Below are 21,123 nucleotides of genomic sequence, written 5' to 3'. Positions count from 1 at the left end.
TATTCTTTTTTTATAGCGTTCTTATTTGTATTACCGATATTTGAGACAACAATATCGAGATTACCGCAAATCTGGGTTCTGTCGAATTATCGAAAAGCTCGACTTCCTTACTTCGAGAGAGATAGAGAGCTTGAAATTGCAAGAATTGTTTAGAATAAAAAAAGGTCGATACACTTTTCGTGCGTGGTCCACATTCATCGGCTAAAAGATCCCCAGCTGATCGTACGTTACGCACACGCCTCTCGAGGAGTATTGCGAGACGTCGTAATCCCTCCTCGAAACGTTGTTACGATATTTACGAGTAGCGGACAAGTGCCGCGAGCTTTCGACTGTCGTATCGGGTAACGACTTCGTTAGAAAGCCGACCGAGTGCTACCGTCTGGTCGAGGAGCTGAGCGGCACGAATATTCCGATCAGAACAAGACAGTTGCGAAGGAGCGCACCTTACCGGAGAGTACAGGCTCTCGTTACGGTCGATTATTATTATTGAGACGTATCGCGGGATAATACGGTGACGGTAATACTCCACTTCCGGTGAGCGCTAATAGAGTCTACCTTGTAGGGTTGCGCTTTTCGGCGCAACCCGGGCGCATTCTTTAATCGAATATTTAGATAAAGATTCGCGCGCCCCATGGGAGTGCCACATCCGGTGCAATAAGCTGCGTCATTATATGCAGATTGTGGCATAAAAATTCATTCGACTCGTGCCACGCGGACGAATAACGCGAACGAAATTGCAACCCGAGGAATGCTTGCACCCATCGAGTCGATTATATTACGAAGCAATTCTGCACCGCGCCGAAATACGAGCGAAACGGTTAAGTAGTATTGAGAAGCTAATCCCCCCTCTCTACCTCTCTTTCTTTCTTTCTCGAGGGACAATCGAGATCGAGAAGAGCGAACCTGGCCCTACGGGCTTTGCATCTTTAAAATTCGCGTGTACTCTCACGATCCGCTCGCTAGACGCAAGAATTTCTCTGTATATCGAAGCTATCTTTTTCATTCAACTGCATAAGTTTGTACATTTTAATCAACAGATAACGAGATTTATCTACAGGATTTATCTGCACGAAAGATATTCGAAGTCGCGAGACGCCGGAGAAATTTCTCGAGAAGAGCCGCCGGAATAAAAAGTTTTCCCACGTAGTTCTCGGTCTTCCTTGCGAACTGCGAGTCGACGTGCACGCGGAGGGTGTCACCAGGTGACACCCGGGGTAATGAAAACTCTCGTGTGAGCCTGAGCAGAGGCGAATCCGCGTGCATATGCTATGACCTACTTGCGCGGAAGCAAGGGGAGGGAAAAAAATCAGCGTCGGGTGGGGAACAGATAGGAACTCCTTGCCGAACCGTGGGAGAGTCCTTCGGGACGATCAGCCATTGAACTTTCTCCTTCCGGCCTTTTATCTCTCTGAAGCCACAGATTCTGCGATCGCGTCACAAAAAGGCTCCGCGCTCTCCTCTCTCTCTCTCTTCGTGCCCTTTATTATCCGCGTCACCGTTCAGAGGCGGAATTCGCGCGCGGTACATACGATAACTTTGTGGCGCGTTAGAATAATGAATTTGATTCGCCTTAATGCCGGAATGTCGTTCATGTCGGCGCAGACGCTTCTCCGCATCCGGCCGCACAGTCGCCGGTAGAAAACTAACGCACGAATATCATGTTACATCGACGATCCTCCGTAGAAACGTACGGTTGACGTATTTACGCGGAGATGTTGACTGAGACGCGATGATGTCCGAGAGAGAATCAAGATGAGATGGATTCGTCGAGTGCGTAAAAAACACTTTGAAGAAAGGGAGAGAGAGAGAGAGAAAGTAACGAGCGTCGACTTCGCAATAGCGGCAAGCACAAAAATGAAGCATCGGACTCGTCAAGGGATTAAACCGAGGCTGCTCGTTGCTGCTTCAAAGTTCGCGAGGGAAAAAATATACGGCGTCAGATTAAGTTTTCATACGGAGGAGAAATTATTTATCGGTGTGTCCGACAAGGAATACGCGCCGAATCGTGATCATTATCGAATTCCGCATAATCCGTCCGCGTTTATTGTGCGCAATTTTTCAGGATCGTGAGTCTGGCACCGCGGCTCGGGGATTTTGTGTATGTACGGTATATTCGCTTGATTGGCGAGCAGTTTCGGAGTTAAGCAAACACTGCTCCCTCTTGCATTCCTGCGGGTAATTTATGGCGGAATATTAGGGTGGCGCGAGTCGCCCGAAACTTCTACCCACGGTCAATGCACTGTCGTGGGCGTATTACCATTGAGAGCGACGTGGCGCGTTCGCGCGACAAAGCAGGTAAGGAGGACGATCAACCCTCGTTTTTCCTCCGAAACGAGGAATCTCTTTCTTTCCCTCGCTCGCTCGCTCGCTCGGAGAATGCTCTCGTCATTTCCGAACTTTTAACTTCCTCGAAGACACCAACGAAGTCCTTCAGGCAGGACAGCTTTATATTCCGTTTAGGCGCGTCTGGCTAGAGATAGGAGAAGATTTCTGAGAGTTCTGTTGTTTCTACGATATGTAAACAGAAACCAAATGGGCGGATAGTGGCGTCATAAAACGATTCTAGTTCCCACGGATGGTGTCGCGCCGTTTCAAGGACTGGAAGGCAAACGTCTTCGGAAAGAGGAGCAATGGCCTAAAAGAAAGAGGCACTTCGACGATGACAAAAATACGCAAAGTCCCACTCGGAGGATATCAAACTCGTGAAAGTGAAACAAGGCATCAAAACTGTCTATCTCGTCAGAATTTTCGAGAAACATCTCTTTCAAAAATATGAAACAATCTATTTAAAAAATGACTCGAGAAGTTGATAGAAAAGCTGGATCAACCGTTTACAGAGGTATACGAAAATTTTATAAAAAGGCTTACATGAAGCGGCTGGAGAAGCTTGCGGAAACAATGATAAATTAATATCAAATTTTGATGAAACGAAGAAATAGAAAAACGTGTCAACAAAGGCAAAAAAGAAGAAAAAAGATATCAGATCTGTATAGATAATGGAGTAGTAGTTCTTAGAGAGAAGAAGAAGAGAAAGATTCAAGAAAAACTGGCAAGAGAGAATGAGGAAGGCTGTGAGTGCAAGAAAAATTGAGCAATATTTACAGGAACAATTTATACGTAAAGTCAACAAAATAAAGAAAGTTTGCAGTTCGTAGGGTTTTTTTGTTGCGAATAATACATCCTTGTATTCAAATTACGTCCTTAAGGACGTCGCGTGTTCGCTTTTGTGGCAACATAATTCCCAACGATTCCCGGACTCGTGTATCGTTTCGCAGGAAGCTCGGTTTACCGTGTCGAAAATGGGCGGCCTATCGTCACGTGCCAAAATACGTTTTCCGTAATCCGACAACGAAATCGTGCCGAGCGCATCCTCGCGAAGAAAGCGAGTTTCTTCCCCTTTCCTTCGATGCTTATCGTTTCTCGTGCGCGCGTAGTTAAGCACCATATGGCCGCTTTTTGTTCCGCAGAGGAAATGGCGAATGGGGGAGGCGGCGAGGTTATTTATTACATTACCTGCGGAAGTCTGGGCTATTGCGCTGAAGCCTTCTTGTCTTTCTCGGGGAGAGGCGGGCGCCGCGGAAGAGGAAACTACGTGTCGAGAAATGACAGCTCGCGAGCTACCAGCCACTCGTCCGTTCTGCAATCAAACGATATCCAAATAACGAACTATCCATTCACTATCCATCTCGGTGTTTTTTACGCTTGAAATTTTCAAGTTTAAGTTTTTAAAATCGATTGAATCGTTGCCTGAATACACACAACGGTGTGTATTATGAGGTGAGGAAACATATGCGGGAAATATGTATCAACAATTTCAATCGCGTTTTCGCGAGGACCGCGGAGAAATCTTTTCGCACGTCGATGATGGTGCCGAAAAATATCTACGAGTATTGAAGACGAACTTCTCCCATTTTAAGGATGCCTCTTCGGAGAGGCGACGAGACACCATTGTTAAAATGCTACCGCACGGAAGCGTGTTACGTGGACAGATCGGTCAGTTGATTTCCCGTAATCTACTAATACGTAGTTTCGGTCGGTGAGAGAAGACGAAGGGGTCACAGCAGGCCGCACCTGCGTCTTGGATTTGATCTGCTATGGGTTCCCTCGCCATCCTGCGGTTATCGTACTCATGACCCGATACACCACTAATTTCGTGATTATCCTCGCAGGAAGCTCGACGACACACAGGAAGCACATATTGCACCACGTCAGTTGGTTTAAGGAGGAACGTGGAGCCGCGCGCACCGTTCCTTCGTACCGTTCCTCCGCGGCCCTTCGTGTGACGCGCGAGTGAACGAAAAGGAGAGAGGCCGGGGTGACTAGAAAAGTGCGTCGAGGGTAATCAAGTACCGCGCATTGGCGTGCTCGTAAAACCGCAAGTACAAACGAAGACTCGGGGGACGACCGCGAGCGGTTGAGTGATAAAAATCACGAGAAGAAGCTGTTCTTCTTCGGCTAATATTTGGAGGGGAATAATATTTAAATGGGGCGAGTTAATAATCTCTCTCTCTCTCTCTCTCTTTCTTTCTTTCTTCTCTCCTTCTCACCTTCTCTCATTCGAAGATAATAGACTATCTATTTACGCGCGAAAATGCGCGTATGCAAATTCCCTCATTTGTATCTCTTTGTTACGCGTCGTGAAAATGTTCTCGCAAACGTTGACTTCGCACATTGGATAGCTCGCGTCCAATTATCCGCGCGCGGCACTCGCGGCGCGGGCCTTTTTGTGTCAGGCCTTTCAAGTGCCACGCGATACACGTTGCATTTTGACGTTGTAGCGTTTTCCCTCGATGGTTATGCGAGCGATGAACAACGTGTTTGCGATCGCCTGGCCGAGAAGTGGCATCGCACGAAGTATACTTGGACTTCCTGCGCGGTGTAGCCCGCATCTAACATGGCGCACACGCTCGTACACGCGTACATTTTATTTGCAGAGGAAGTGAAGATTTCTGTGAATGCATCTGTTTGCCATGCAGGAGCAGATCCTAGGCTCGGCATTCTTATTCTTCTGTCCGCGGGTCGATGACGCCTGCAAAGGAAGTCGCGGCATTCCGCCTGGTAAAAATCTCATTCTCGATGCATAATGCACAACCGAAGAAATTTAAATGGCTGCCAATTTAGACTAGGCTGGCGCATTCAGCGCCAATAATAATCCAAGTTATCTCGACGCTCATGAGAGTCGGGTGTAGAAATTCGAGTTGAAGACGCGAGAATGCGGATAACAATTCGATTAACAGTCGCCAAGCCGGGGTGACTCGTGTATATTTTATTTATTTGTTTATTTACAAGAATATAAATCAACGTATCTCCTTTTTATAGACACGATAGATACGCTGATCGCATGTTGTCGACCAGATGCAATCTCAATCGGACTAGAAGAAACTTTGTTTTTCCCTTTTAAAAAAATGTATCTTTTAAAGTGTCTTACATAACGCATACAACGTTCTAGATACGTCGTTCATACAAGCATTTGAGAAAATTGCTCCAAGTGTGACATAAACAATCATGTCATTTTCACGAGGTTACGTTATCTGGACTAACGAGAGCGCGACTCGAGCGAATTCGTCCCATCGTATCCTTGGGAGAAGGATTACCTCAATTTACACGACGTAGAATTTCCATCGCAAATTGGCTCGTTCGCCAAGTTCGCACGGCGCTGTCTATAAATACCGCGCGCAAATAGCGCGGCGATAAATTCGTGTACGCGGCGCTGTAAATATATCACGAAGTATCTCCGGCAAATGGCATAAATTCAGTAGCGGAGAGGAGAGGTAGTTTCGCCGACTCACAGTGGCTTTATAACACGTTCGCGTAATATTCGGTTCGGAAACGCGGCGCGGGACATAATACTGATTATATGCGCCACGGCGCAAAGCGTAAGTTACAATTTAACGAGCAATAAAGTTTTGTGGTGCACCACATCCTGCTCATCGGGGAGGCGACGTTCCATCGGCATTCACAGACGGCTTCGGGAGATTTTGAATTGCGCTTGAATGCGCTTGCAGCAGAAGAAGAGACGGCGGCGTTCGGCGCGCGCGAACGAGCGAGCGGGCAAGCGAGCGAGCGCGCCGAAACCTCATTCAGACATAAGACTCTGCGTTTTGTTTCTTAACGGTCAACGGCCACTTTCGTTCGCATAATCAGCCGAGGGATTATTGGATTCCTCGGCTCGCGCCTGTATTAGAATCCTTTATGGTGGGACGAGTTATTCTTCGCGTGAAAGGCAGCGGTTTCTTGTCCGACGAAAGTCAGCCGATGTTAAAATTCGGCCGTAACTCCACCTCCCGTTTGATAGATCCATTGATACAGATGAAAGAGATTACGACCTGTCTGTCAGGTGCGCATCATACAAATTCCCGAGCCGGCTCCGCGCTTGGGAATTAACTTTTTGCGCGTTCACCGCTCGATAACGCTCTCCGAAATTCTAATTCTACTTTCAGTCTAATTTAGTTCTACATTAAATCTTCAAAGGAGATCTTCCATTGTTGCCGCAAATGGGGAAAGTTATGCCGCTTTCTCCACTTGGAGACTTAATGTGGAACTAAAATTTCGACTCCGGAGATCTCAACTGCTGTATGAAGCATTAAAGGAGCGCGATTTAAGTGCTCATTTAATGTTACAAATAGGAACTTATTTTCGTTTCCTCCCCTGGAAACAACGTAGAATTTGAAATTTCGAGTCTCCGGGTCTCCTCGCGATCGCGCACATCGTCCCCTTAGCATTATCCTCGCGCGCGGTAAAGTCAGCGGCGCGACAATACCCGGCCAACTCACGAGCCGGTCGTCTCGCCCGCGAATTCTCCTAATTACGCGATTCCCGCGGTTCGAACCGCGAAGTAAGCAATATTAATTTTGCCCTGTACGTACGCGACACGCAGCTCATTAAACGGTTCGTTGAAGGGCGCGCTGTGTGATCGGCGGCGCACGAAACGCCGCGCGACTCGGGAGACAGGCTGCCGCTGAGGTCAGCATTAATTCCTCGGAAGAAGGAAGGAGGGGAGGGGGGGGCTATTAATGACGCGTAGCTCGTAAAGCCACGGATAACTCTATAAAAGCTTGTAATCGCCACTGTATAACATTTAAATTAAATCGCCCCGGTTTGCGGAGTGAAAATAAAAGAAAAATACGCGAACGCGTCGGAGGAGGCAGGGGTATCCAGGGGGGAGGTGGGCGGCGGGTGGCGGATACCGCCGTGAGAATAGCAAGTTCATCGGCCGTTTGTTCGCGTCGATGCTATCGATCCGGTGGATGTTTCGCCGATGACCAATGAATACGATGCATCTCTCGCGAGAGAGGAGCAGGGAGGGACGGAGGGGAGGGCGGGATGGTCGAGGGCCAGACCAGGGGGTAGCGCAGCGACGTCCTCCGATAACTATTTAAAATCGAAGAGTCATTTGTCGGCATTGGCGACATGTGAAAACCATTACAAAGTAATAATCAGGCCGCACCCACCCCTCCAGGATCGTCCGGTCGCTCGCGCGTCGATACCGTGGCGTGTCGCCACATGTCGAGTTACGATATCGGCCGGAGGGAGAATTTACCGCGCGTAATGACTCCGCCCTTTTCAAGTCACCGGTGGGTTTCGACAATCCGAGTGAGACGTCAATTAATCGCGCACGCCTGCAACCTTCGGTAATTAAAAGCGCTTTTTCGTCGGTTTGCACAGAGCGCGGTGCAGCGCGAGAAAAAGAATGTTGAACCGTTACGGGTTATAATTATAATCGCGCGACAAGATAACGATACGAAAGCGTCGGCACTCTGTCCGAAGGAGGAATACTTGAGGAATATTTCGTTATCGACAGTTAACGAGATTGATGAACAGAGGAAGGTAGAGAGAGAGAGAGAGAAAGAGAGAGGAAAAGAGAGATTCGTCGAAGGGCAGTGTGCAGGTGGACTGAATTATCACGGACCGCGCACGATTCGTCTACACACGCCTAAAACTTGTTACTCGTTCGGCTCCTAATGAGTACAGCATTGTACTCGGTTAATCGGCGTGCCGCGATCGCTAAATTACACGTCGCCGATCAGGCGGAAAGTGTAAGAAAAAAAAGGAAGGAGGAAGAGGGTAAGAACGAAAAAAGGAAAGGAAAAACGAAAAGAAATTCGTCGAGCACGGTTACGGGTTGTTGAACCGGTGTTGGCACGCAAGTCAGGTGTATCTCGATACATACGCGACCAGGCAACATTCTTTCGAAAACGAGCGCATAAGTAAAAGGGCTCGGATCTGGGTAGAAGCGGGGCCGATTCTCGGAATGCACTTCTAGATTGTCCGCGAATCTGAAGCGGCGTTCTGCTTCGTTAATCGTCGCGGCGAAAATGTCCCAGATGGACTTCCTCTCGGGCGAGAAAGAGAGAAAGAGAGTGAGAAAAAGAGGCAGAGCCGTCGCGGATTTATTTCCATTCGGCCGCGCGCGACCGTCTAATGCCGAATTTTATCGTCTAATACAAACGTCGCTAGCGAAGCGAGATACGCGATGAGAATCAGTGGGTTAACTCATTCCCGGCATAGCACCATCCAAGATGATCCTCCCTCTCTCTCTCTCTCTCTTTTTCTCGCCCTCTCCCGTTTTACTTTTTTCTTCTCATTTCGTCCTTTCCCATCCTCCAACTTTCTCCGATCGTCGTCCTTTATCGCGCTCCGCTTCTTCCCTCCCACGTTCACCGCGCACCCCCTCCCCGTCTCTTCGTCCCACTTCTCTCCTTTCGCGTCCTTCTTCCTCCTCTGTTCTCCTTCGTCCTCGCTCTCTCCCGCGACTCTCCGTCTCTCTTCCGTCATTCCTCCGCCCTTCCTCGTTCCACCTCCTACCCCCCCGTTCTCTCCTTTGTCTTTCCCGCCGCTTCCCTTTCCACCCTCTCCTTCTCTCTCCGTCTCTCTGCCGGTCCCTTCGTCCCTTTCCCACCTCCTCATTTCATTGAGAACGTCTGGTATGCGAGGGCTTTTTATACAGGAACGGAGCCTCCGCCGCTGGCCGGCCTAATGGCCGGCATGGAGCAATCCGGGAGGCTACCCGTAAGGACTTTCGTGAGCGCGCGCGCGCGCGACGGGCCACGCCGGGATACGTGGCCTTCAACTTGCAGCCAAGGTTTTGAGACGCGTGCACGAACCCGGAGCCGCCGCTATTGAGCGGCGATGCCCGCGCCGCGGGAAGGAAGCGCGTCCCTGCGAGAACTGTTCCCATGGGGATATCTGGAGCCCAAGGTCGCCTCATCTTCGACTCATTGACCATCGGTGTGGGGTCAGGCAGCGCGCAGCAGCTTTACGCGTACTTATACTGTTACCAACGCGGTTACGTGCGATACGATCGGTCGCCGGCGCGGCTGGAATGAAAGTTCGCGGTAAGTTACTGACGGATTTGCGAGACATCGTACAATGAGAAGGAACGTGCGTACCGTCCGCTGAAGACACGTCGCGGAGGAAGGGCAAAGGGCTTCTCCCGTCGCGGAATTCCGGCCGGACAGCACAGGGCCGATTCTACGTACAGCCCTGCGTGTCGACAGGTGGTCGAGAATCCGTGCGAAAATGAACAATCGATTCCTACGCTCGCGATCTATCGCATTCGGGCTCTAAGCAGCCTCGCGCTCGCTCCCGTTCGATCTTAATTCCCGCGCCACCCTCCGCGCTCGTTTTATCACCCTGTCGTGTTTCTGTTAAATTCAATTAGCGAGTACGAGGCCCCCCGCGTCTCGGGCAACATTCTCGTCTCGAGACGACTGCTTTCGTTTAAGAAGGAAATCAGATTGCCACCGCAAATTAGCGGCTGAACGCGGCCGGGGGATTTAAATATCACGACGTCGCGCCTCCTCGGCGCGCTGTCGATGTCCCCACGGGCGAATACCGAAGGGCGAGTCACAGACGGAGCGGGAGAGAGAAAAAGGAAGGGGGATCTTCGCACGGCAATCGAAGGATTTCGCGACGCGGCACGTAACGCTGATTGCACGTGCACACGTGCAAACGCGCGCGAGCGCATAGCGCGGTTGCGAATCGCGGTCCACGTGCAGATCGCGCTGTGCGTTTCTGATCGCGGGAGGCCCTCCGCACGCTGCTCCCGCGTGAGAAAAGCGGACGAGAAACGGAGACGCAATCGTTCCCGGAGAGACACAAAGATCCAGCAGGTATCGAGGAACATTCCTCGGATACAGCGCCGGGGCTTGAGCAATGTCGTTCCGCGGCATCATCATTAAGGCGTATGAATCGCCCGAGAAATGCACGCATGAAGGCGAAATTAATGCGAGTAATAAAAACGCACGGATGCCCCAGCGACCCGGCGCAGCAACAGTCGCCGCTACGGAACGCCGAACGAGTTTCGCGGCGCTCTCTCTCTCGCCGCCGAAAAATGCAAATCCTCCGCGTAGCTTCGTACGGGGAGAACTGCGAAATTACTTGCAGTTCGCGAATTGTCACGATCGCGTTCCGCGCGGCAACAATTTGTGCGCCCAACTCGGAGCCGAGTGAGGCCACTGCGGCGGACGACCGGTTTAAATCTCCCTTTCTCCCTTATCTCCGATCTCTACGATCTCGGGATCTCTCTAAGCCCGGCCGGCGAGAGGGAAAGAGAGAGAGAGAGAGAGAGAAAGAGGGAGAAGTCCTACTTGCAAATAAGGTTTGCACTTGTAACAAAGACGGCCATTGAGCCTGGCGCGGGAGCTATTAATTGCGATTGCTAAGCAAATCGCGCGCGAGGCGGGATTCGCGAAACCGTGCACGGTCATCCTTCTTTCTGCCCGTCTCTCCTTTCCTCCCCGTCCCTCCCGCGTCCTTCGTAACGGACTGTCCTTCCTCCGGCAATTCCTTCACGAGCCTCGCCAAAACATCCTGCACCGACTAACGCCTTTTCCACGTACAAAAGCCTCGTGCGACGACGTCGGCCCTTATATACACGTGTTCATGTGTGTGCATGTGTGTGTGTGTGTGTGCGTATGCGTGCGCTCGCGCTCACACCACACAAAGCCGCACCACCGTCGCCGGCCGGCCGCTGCGTCGGCTCACATGTAAATCACGTGTGCCACACACGGAGGCGCGGTATTAACCGGTGGAAAGAGCTGAAAGAGAGAGAGAGAGAGAGAGAGAGAGAAAGAGAGAACGAACCGACATCGGATCCGGTAGACGCGAGAAGCTCGCATTCCTCGAGATGCGAGCCGTGGTGTTATATAATGGCGGCGAACGCGCGAGCGGCGAGTGACGTATTAATTTGGCTTGCAACCCCCTAAACAGCCGGTCGCGATGCTAGGCGAGCGGGTTCGACATTTTATGACGGCGAGAAGTTTCGGGGAAACGAGATATCGGGCTCACAAATGTGAGAAACCTGTCGAAGCGTCAGCGCGTGCAAGGATACTCGCAACGCCTCGTAAGGAAGACAACTTCGAAAGGCGATATCTTAAAACTAGATAGCTCAAAGCACGATGTGTAAGAATGTCCATAAATAACGCGAGGCTATAGCGGAAAGAATAGAGGAAAAGATACGAGGGATCCCGGTAGATTGACAACGCGGGTTAAGGGTTAATCGCAACCGGCATGTAAATGCCATTTGCCGAAGTATTGAGAATCCAAAGGCGTATTTTAACGTCAGTGTCTCATATTTTATAATCTCACGAGAAAAATCGCGAAACTAATCAGCGAGGTAAGAAAACAAATGCACAAACTCAAGATTAAAAAAAGGGAGGGTAATTTCCAATAATAAGTGGAAAGCACTAAGCTTTTTACCGAACGTATCGCCGAAATGGGGGTGACGCGGAAAAACCAATTGCGGATACAATCGCGGGGGAGAAGGAGAGAGGAGACGCTGAGGCAACAAGTGCGCTAACTCGAAGAGACTCTCATAGCTCACTCGTTTAGCCATAGACGCAGACGAAGAAGAAGAAGCAGGAGGAGAAGGAGGAGGAGGAGGAGAAAGGAAGAGACGAGCGTTGTTACCAATGTGATACCGGCGCGCCAGACAGGTTGAGTGAGGTAAGGATGCATACCAATTGCAAGGATGCATCCGTTGTAAATTGATGAGGAAGAACAACGGTCGCTCGTGACGGTACGTGAGCTCGCGAACGTCGGATGCGGGACGCCTGCAGGAATTCGTCAAGAGGGACCAGCGCGCAGAAGAGATATTTCGACAATAAAGAGACGAGCGAAGTACATATATAAATACCCCCCACCGCGATAACCTTCGAGCCGAATACACGTGGGCGTGGGAAACGGTCTGATAAGTGCACGACTTTTCATGCGATTACCTTGGACCACGCTCGCGTTGCTCGAGGTTGTCTGGTCGACGTAGGCGTGCAATACCGTTTATGGCACCCTCCCTTTGCTGGTAACAACCATTCGTTACTTCATTTAATCATGTCGATATTACAGCGTCCTTTTACCTTTTTTTTTCGCGACCTTGCGCAACCGAGAGAGGAGGGACGGATACTTCCTTATCAATGGCTTCGATATACTCGGTGTTTGATTACCGACGGACAAAATATATATCTCTTACCGAGGATGGGTCCGGTTTTTCCTAAAAACGAAAGTATAGAAAGTATTTCGAGAGGAAACGAGGATCCCGACGCGGTATATTTCAAATGTGCGAATTGGTAGCGGCGCTTCTTCTTAATTTCAAGCGAGCTTCGCGAGAATCTCGATGAGTCTCAGAAAACGCGAGGAGGAGAGGAAGGGACTCGCGCCCGATACTTTTATCAAAAGTGCACTCCGCACGGTCGGAGGTGAACCCGACCGTTACTTGCAGAAATGAAATTTCACAATATTTGCGGCCGTTCCACCCCGGCAACGTACTCCGGCGCTCCCGTGAGAAGCGAGTTCTTCACGCGGAGGAAAAGAAAACGCGCAACATTCATTCGCATTCATTCATCCGCGGCAACATTTTATTCGCGAAGGAGTCACTATGTATCCAGCACTCGATCGAATGTTCACAAACATTTCGCAGCGCGCCGGCGAGCAACGCGACTCGCGTGTTTGTTCGCGCGCGTTGCAACGATCGAGAGAAAGCAAGAAAGAAAGAGAGAGAGAGAGAGAGAGACTACAGAGTTCTCGCGGTGCGGGCGCGAAGATACGGCACGTGTGTTCGATTAGCCAGCTCCTTTGTCGTATCCTGTGCAGTAATCGCGCACCATCACCACCACCACCGTCGTCGTCGCCGCCGCACCACCGCCATCGCGAGGCTGTCATTCACGAGCCGAGAGAGATCACGTCGCGGCGATCTCTCTGCAAAGCCATCCCAGACGCAGCCGCGTCGTCATCCGGTGCTGTGTGCGATACACTCGCCTTGCGCGTATATCATGTTTTATTTATAGCCGGCGACATGCCGCCTTAACAATATTCTCTCCTCGGACCATTTTCCGCGAAAGGGTAAGGTAAACAGTGCGCACTCTGACCTCGCGACCCGCTGATTTTTTTCGTTAATGCCGGCCGTCGTAGGGCGGACGCATCGGTACGAATGGACACGCGGTAATGGGGAATATACCGTTGAATTGGTTAATTTCCCACGCTAAACGGAGGTATTCTTTTTAAGGTGGTTGGTTCGTCAAACCATTTTCTTAGGCATCCCTTTCAATTTTAGCTGCTTATTGACGGAAGTAAGCTCAATATCGTCACTGAAAATACGATGTGTTAAGGACGATGTTCAACCATCTTAAGCAAAGATCGCGATATATCAAATATTTGTTTAAATAAAAAAAAATGTGATACTGTTATTAAATGCAGCGCGATAATAACTTTAAAAACGAAGAATAAGTGCAATTACGCTTTTTACTCAACACTTGAGAGTATTAATGAGACGCGTTTCGATGGGCCACTTCGATCTCTTTCTCGAGACAAATGTTAGTGACAGGCGCTTCATCCGGAGGACACTCTGTCTCGAGGGGCGTCCTGTACATCAGCTTTACGAGGAGAAAGTCAAGGTCAAGTCGAGCCATTCTCTCAAGCGCGCATTTTTATCAGTCGCACGGTGTTGTAAGGGGCGCGGAATTATCATTACGCCCGGGGCGCCACGACGGGCGCGGCCGGGCCTGGCACAAAGTGCCGCTCGTAAAATTTCACGTTTCACACGGGACGCGCGAGGGATGCGCGAAACGGCGCATACTTACGATTCGACACCGTTAGACACCCCCACGACTATTTTTAGTGCCGCCGCCCGCGCGCGCGCTCGCGCAAGCCGATCGCGAGCACGTGCAGCGCGCGAGTTTGCACGGTATTTCCAGCGAGGAGAGCGGGCGTGTCTCGATTGCACGTGTATCAAAGCGCGGCCCCGCGCGAGGTGCAGCGCCTAGTGATGGCGTGGATGCTCTCTCGCGCGCGAAGCACTAAACGCTCCTCGCCGACGCGGGCCGTTGAGTTTTCGCAAGATTCCGTTGTCCATTCTTCCGACCGTGCGTCCGCGAAGTTCCTTCGAGTGAGGTAACGACCGATCTTGTCGGGTGAAGCGCCGGTTATTAACTATTCCAATGCCGCCGAGGTCGGCCGGCACTATGATACTACCGTGTCTCATTAAGTCACGTGTAAAATTTAATTTATTACACATATTATACATATTTTCTTTTTTTTTTTTTTTTATTGACCGCCCGTTTCACAGAGAGGCGATAAAACAAGAGATTTACGTGTCTCGAATTACACTTATTTGTCGTATCATTGGTAATTCAATCGTCAGTTAAGCTTCCGCACAATCAACGGAAATTAACTCGACGGTCAGCACGTTAGACGGTCGCTCGTCTTCGCGATTATTCGAGCGATTGCCGATGAGATAGTCGCGTCATCGCGATTGACCGGTGTCTTCAGAAATACGTCTCGATCAGGTGCTTCTTTTTCTCCCTCCTCTCCCGTCTCTCTCTCTCTCTCTCTCTCTTTCTCGCTCTTTTTCCCTCGATTCGCTTTGCAGCTGATTTGCCTGCAAAATTGCACGGAAGTTCAGACTCGACGGCCATCACTAGAACCGCGCGGGCGCAGGTAATGCCGCTTTTTCGCGCGGCTTTTTGTCGAGGAAGGATGCCTCGCCCCGTCGAGGATCAATCTTGTCCGCGGCGGGCTCAATAATCCCTTTCGGACGGTGCCGTACAATGTTAGCGATTTAATGGGGGTTCATCGCACCCGAATACTCGCGCCTCCGTAGCGGTCGTTAATCAACAGCCGGGCGGCTGGGGGGGATGAAGAGCCGAAGAGAATTTTGAAGTATCCGGCGTCGCGGTGCTGGCTGGTATTCGTGCGATTACTTAATTAATGCACCAAGCCGCGTTCAAGTGACACCAGTTAAGCTCCGGCAGTGCTTAGACGTTAGAAGCATCGGATTAAGCGCCGCACGAGACGCTCAGCTGTCGATGTATCGTTAATAAATATCGATAACCGCGACGATCCAGCGGGACACATATTTTTAGCGAGGAGAGCTGTTGAACCTTTCACAGAGATTCCCGAGCAACGATCGCTCCGGCATGTTCGATAATTGCTCGATCCTTCGTCGCAGCCCACGGACCGGAGTGGAAACTGGACCCGTTGCGTTTAAAGAGCTCGAGACACCAAAAGGATCAATTTAGAAATCAGTCGCGGCTGGTCTGGTTAAACCGGTCGCCCCTGTCTCTCGCAAATCCTGAATTGCTAGGAAAAAGCGCGCCGCGCGAGAGCCGCTAAACTAACTGCCTAACGCGGCCGATGGATAAGACGGCTGTCGTGCGAGTCGTAAATAGCGATTGATTCGCGCGATTAGGATAGAACGCGTCGTTCTCGCCGATCTCGGGCGCGAAATCGGCCGCGGAACGCGCGACTCCCCCTATCGCGATGCCCCGTTAATCCGCTGTTTCATTTTCGTCCGGCCATTATCCGCGCAATTAAACTCCCACGTGCGCAGCCCGCGATGAAAGCCGGAAATCCGGACGGTCTATCGCAGGGCAAAATTCCCGATTCTTTGCGTAAAGCCTATGCCAATGGTAAAAAACTGATATTTTCTGGTTCTAATTAAGAAAAAAAAGTGGCAAAAGCTAATCTTTTCCAAAAAAAAAAATCTTTTCTTTTTATAATTTTTTATTCTACTAGATAAAGTTCGGAACAATAAAAACCGGAATTTACTATGATTTTTCCGACTCGTGGAATTTCCCAGCCAACCCTGATCTATCGACGAATGTCTTTGTTAAAAATTTCGAGTTATTGTCACGAGACGCCCGGCGAGTCGGCCGGGACGCGTCGAAAGATCGTTCAATTTCAAGGATACACACGAGAACAAATGTCGAGTCCTGCCTGAGCGATGCACGGCGAGTTTCTCGGAATGCCGAGCAAAGTGTTACGTAATGGTAGGATTCGCGTGAAATGCGAAACCCCGAGACGGAATCGGAAAGCCGTTTCGACGGAGAGAGATATTCGGAAAAATGACGGTTCATTTCGGGAACATCTCCCGCGAGTGTCCCCGCGCGGGCAAAGCGACCGGCGATGTCCGATACTGAGTAATAACATCGATAAGCGTGGCGAAAGGTTTTCGGGTTATCGATCGCGTCGACTATTAATTTAATTGCGAAATCGCGCTCCGCCGGCAGGATGTGCTCCGAATGCAGCGCGATTGTTTCGGCGCGATGCATCCGCCGATGTATCCGCAGGAATCCGGCGATGCGGGGGGGCGCGATCTTGCCCGACGCGCACGCTTCGGAATCCTGCGTCGTGCGAACGTCGGGGCCGTACGGCCCGAGACGCGGGCCCGAGGAAAAAGGATCGCCGCGAAAAATCCCGTCGTGAACGCCGCGACGGCCGCCGCTTCGCTTTCGAGCGAAAAACGAAAAGCCGAGAGCGATGAAAAAAGCTGCAGGCGCGCGTCAAGATTCGCCGTCGCGATTCGCGACGCGATGCATCGAGCGGATGTTAATTTGAAATACGAGACCGTCAGTATGGGCAACGTTGGAATTTTCGTGCTTGTCCTACGGACAAATATAGATTTTAATCATATCTTGAAGAAGAAAAGATCCAAGAATTCTCGAATTAGCGCAAATATAAAAACAAACGACCGAAAGGGAAGGATTGATACAAAAGAATTTCTCGGGTTGCTCCTTGTATAAATGCTCGCTCATCGTTAATATCTTCTTCCTCGAAGCGGCTCGGGATTCGCCTCCTGTATAACAACTTCGCGAGAAACTTCGAAAAAAATCTCGGGCAGTTTCGCGCGTCGACGTTTCCTTTTTGTAAATCCGGAGAGCGAGCATGCGAGCGCGCGGCCGGCGCGCGCTGCCAAATACGGCCGTATCTCCTTCGTTATTTCCGTCCCTTTATTCGTCGGCTGCGGTATTTCTCGGACTTCCCTCAATCGCATGTCGAACTTCGGCGCGGCCCGCTTATGCGAAGTTCGGCCCCGCACAGTGATATCCATTCATTTCGCCGGTATTTTGATGCCCGGCCCGGAGAGACAGAACGCGCAACAGAGCGGAGAGGAATCCGATAATCTCTTTAGCCGGGTGTCACGTAGGTGCTGCAGTTACGCGGCAAGTTTTTTCGTTTATCACGTACGAATCGGGGAGGAGGCCTTCCTTCCAGCCGACCGTGGGATCAAACAGGATTTCACAGACGAGGCGCGGTAACCGAATACACGGCCGAGCCCGCCTTCGAAGCCCGAGAGGTGCGTTTCGCCGCCCGAGAGTAGTATTTTTTCCGATCGATTTGCCCGGGGAATCCATTTCGCCTCTTCGGCGTCTCGGCGCGTCTCTCTCGTCCGCACACCTCGCGACGACCGGACCCAGCTAAGTGTTGCTAATCGCGTTGTTCAAACACTCGCCGCGGCGCTCTCGAGCCGTCTCGTTCCGCGAGACATTCCGCACGTATTATACTCTCCGGTACGAATTCAGCGCGTTCCTGTCGCGAACTCGGGACCGACCTTGCGCGAGTCAAGTCGAAGAGTATGCCCGATGTAATGAAATATTTAGACAAATTTTCTGCCGAATTTCGCTTCGTTGTGATAAATGGTAACGTACTGTTCGCCGACCGAGTGCTCGCCGTCGTTGTCGTGAAAAGTATTATCGGCTTCATCGTCGAAGGAAATCGAACGAAACTTTGTAATAATAATTTACCGGTATTATTTGATATTAGGAAACGTCTCGGTATGCGATGTGTTGCTGACTCTTGTCGGAGACCGGGGACATCGACGTGCTTCTATTTTCTCGAGAAGAACAAATGTCTAGCGAATTAACGGATTTTTGTCGCCGGGGCGAAGCGTCTTTCTAGCTTGATTCTCGTCGATTCATTCGCTCGTGGCGAGATAGCCGCGCGACATGAATGATTTCTCACGGTCGACGGTTTCGTAGTGCTTCCTCCTCACCGGTTGCACGACAAATAGCGCTATCGGTCCTCGTACTCGCGCAGCGCAAGAACCACGGTACACTTACTACCATGCGACGGGTGATTGTCACCTGGTCGTCGTGTACGGCGCCTTATCGCCTTACGGCGTGTTTCGTTTATCGCGGCCGCAGGTAAGCCCGAGGCGGCGTATCTCGTTACGACCGCGGGAACTGGTGTTTGTATCATTGCGATGACCAATAATCATAAGTCGGCGATAGTGCGCGTACGCGACGACACGGCAGAAGAAAGCGAAATGGGTCGAGCGCGTATGCAATTACGACCGGATACGCGCGGCCAGGCGGTCTTTAAATGCTCGCGACAATTTCTAAAGGCGTAAAAATTCTAATTCATTCGGCCGCGCGATCGGCCGGATATTTATAGAACAATTCCACGTAGACTCTCGCAACTCAGCGCGTGGCACACTTATGAAATAATGCTTTCGACTGTGAGTGCGAATGCGTGTACGGACGGCGATAATAACGGAATGCCACGAGTAAACAACGCGGTTGAGAATCTTCTTTTAGTCAGAGCCGATTTATGCAAAGGGGACACCGCTTTTTTTCCACCCGAGGGCTCTCCTCCCCCGAACGTGCGCATCTCTCTCCGAATTAATAATAATGAAATAATTAGCAATTAATATTATTAAGGGGATACTCGGGAATTATGCTTAACGAGTGAAATAAATTCACGAGCGTGAAGTTTAAGAAAACCACAAAGCTTGTGCGCCGACGTTTTCTTCCCTTTACGTTCCTCTCGCCCGAGGATTCGACCGCTACTTTTTACCTGTCACGATTTTACCGATTGCGTTAGTATTACGTATGGCGTGATCAATGTAAATGGATAACGATCGCGATAATAAGTAATGAGAGCCACTCGCCCGGGGAAGAATATTCTCGCACGATGCACGACTCGGTCCGAACCGGGGGCAACCGGTGAAGTATGTAGACGCAGGTTCCTTGGAAACCTTGAATATATTTACTCATGGACCAGGTCACTGTCTCAATACTCCCGCCATTCAACTAGAAATTCTCAACCTGTGGGAATCGTCAGGTAGACACGAGGAGGAGCTAACTGTGCGGCGGCGCCCATACCTCCGCGAGGTTTCCTCTGAAGAATACACGGATTTCCACATGATGCTTGCCGACAATGCCTCTGAAGCCGGTGCCGTTCGAAAGAACGAACAAGTGGCCGATGGATTTTTACTGGCTTTTCAAGAATTTCTCGTGCGACGGATAAACCTCAGCCGGATAAGTCCGGCAGTGGGCGCGATTCTGCGATAACGCCCGTCTCGACTCGGATTCTCCTCGATCTTCTTTGAAAAGTTTATTCTTTGCTATGTAAACATGTCTATAAATAATAATAATAATAATAATAATAATGACAATCTTCATTGACGGAAAAACGGACTTTTAGTATACGTTGCAAAAAAAAAAAAGGGAGAAATCGTAATTGACAGATAATATTTTTAATAAATGCAAAATCAACCTCGAGCGATCCCTGCCTGTTTTCCTTTCGTGCTCGAAATTCTCAGCGCGATTGGAAAAGATTCCGGCAGGTTACATTCGCCGCATTCGTGGGAGAAAAAAATAAATAACGAAGTAAAGAGAAGAGAAAGCGGGAAGAGGGAGGAGGTGGCTGCGAAAGAAGGAGAAGCGATCACCGCGAAATGTCGGCGATCTCCGATGTCACACAGAGAACCGTGCCGGTATACTGAAGCACTAGCAACAGAAGAAGAAGAGAAGAGAGCTCCGGTCAGCTCGTGTTTCGGTTTTCGGCTTTCCGAGAAATATTTTCGTACGCCCCCTGCGCACAAGGAGTCTCTGTTCCCTCTCGCCTCCTTGGGGTGGATTCTCAATTCACCACCGGCTCCGTGAAACCCCGAGAAAGAGAGGTGTCCAATGACCGAGAGACTCTCGACGCGGTAGGTTCGACCTGTGCTGCCGGATGGGATGCTCATGGATGACCGAGAGCTTTTAAACGGCACTTTTAAGCGCGCGCCGGCAGATTAGTGCTGTGAAATCGCGTTGAAATGACGGTTAAGAATGAGAGAAACAACCTCTGGAGGGAGGCTGAAAGAACGTCGAGCGAAAAGGCTCTCGTATTTTCGAGATATTTTCTCGAAAACTCTCGGGTCGGAAGTCAATTCTTGCGAGAGTTGTTACAAATTGATCGTAACGAAAAAGGTACGCGGGAAAAGAAATCAAATGATATATACCCCCCTGACGGTCTATTTTGATGGTCGGTATTATATTCTTTTTTTAAACATCGTTTAAAGAAGAACTTCAAAGAGAGATAATTGGCCGAAGAGCGCGTAATTTATCGCTATTTTAAGTAACTGGGCTAATAGTTTTCGTAGAGATAATGGAAAAACGGCACCTCCCCTTCTATCACAAAAGTGAACTCTCGCGAACTCTTGGCATACCTAGTTGAAATTGAAATTTACCGGTATCGCAAAAAGCGGACCTTTTAGAGGCCCGAAGAGGACGCGAGTCACGGAATAATGATTAATTGCGCTCGAAAGTGCCCTCCGTCGATACCACGGAGTGCCGTTCCATTCATACGCCAAGAATGTCGTAAGCTTCTCGCGTCTCCGGGAGTCTCGCTCTGCTTTGAAAAGCGTAGGGAAACAGTGAAAGAAGCGAAACCCACGGAGACTGCGGAAGGGGGAAGGGGAGGAGTTAAGATTTACAAAGCCGGGGTTAACATTCCATCGCGGTAGGAAGTACAGTCGATCACAGACCACCACAAGACCACTTCCGTACAATGAAGGTCCTAATTCGCATCCAAATCCTATGGCGCATCTCCGGACGACGAGGGTTGGAGCGGCGGGGGGGGGGGGGG

General features: G+C 50.3%; 1 protein-coding gene across 3 annotated transcripts in view; it reads right to left on the bottom strand.

Annotated features, from left to right (window-relative positions):
* The window catches only part of LOC106748893, an 84,958-nt gene that overhangs the window by 62,834 nt on the left and 1,001 nt on the right, over nucleotides 1-21,123 (bottom strand). For 2 of the 3 annotated variants that reach the window (XR_001374793.1, XR_001374794.1), the window contains exon 2: nucleotides 3,514-3,637. The exons of the other annotated variant lie outside the window; for it this stretch is intronic. The gene's annotated coding sequence lies outside the window, so the exon portion shown is untranslated. The remainder of the gene's footprint in view (nucleotides 1-3,513; nucleotides 3,638-21,123) is intronic. 3 annotated transcript variants of the gene reach the window in all.

Source organism: Dinoponera quadriceps, unplaced genomic scaffold (genome assembly GCF_001313825.1).
Source record: "Dinoponera quadriceps isolate SergipeBrazil2010 unplaced genomic scaffold, ASM131382v1 scaffold3271, whole genome shotgun sequence".
In the NCBI taxonomy this organism is placed as follows: domain Eukaryota; kingdom Metazoa; phylum Arthropoda; class Insecta; order Hymenoptera; family Formicidae; genus Dinoponera; species Dinoponera quadriceps.
The sequence above is the reverse complement of the archived record's forward strand: the minus strand, read 5'-3'. Positions and strand labels throughout refer to the sequence as shown.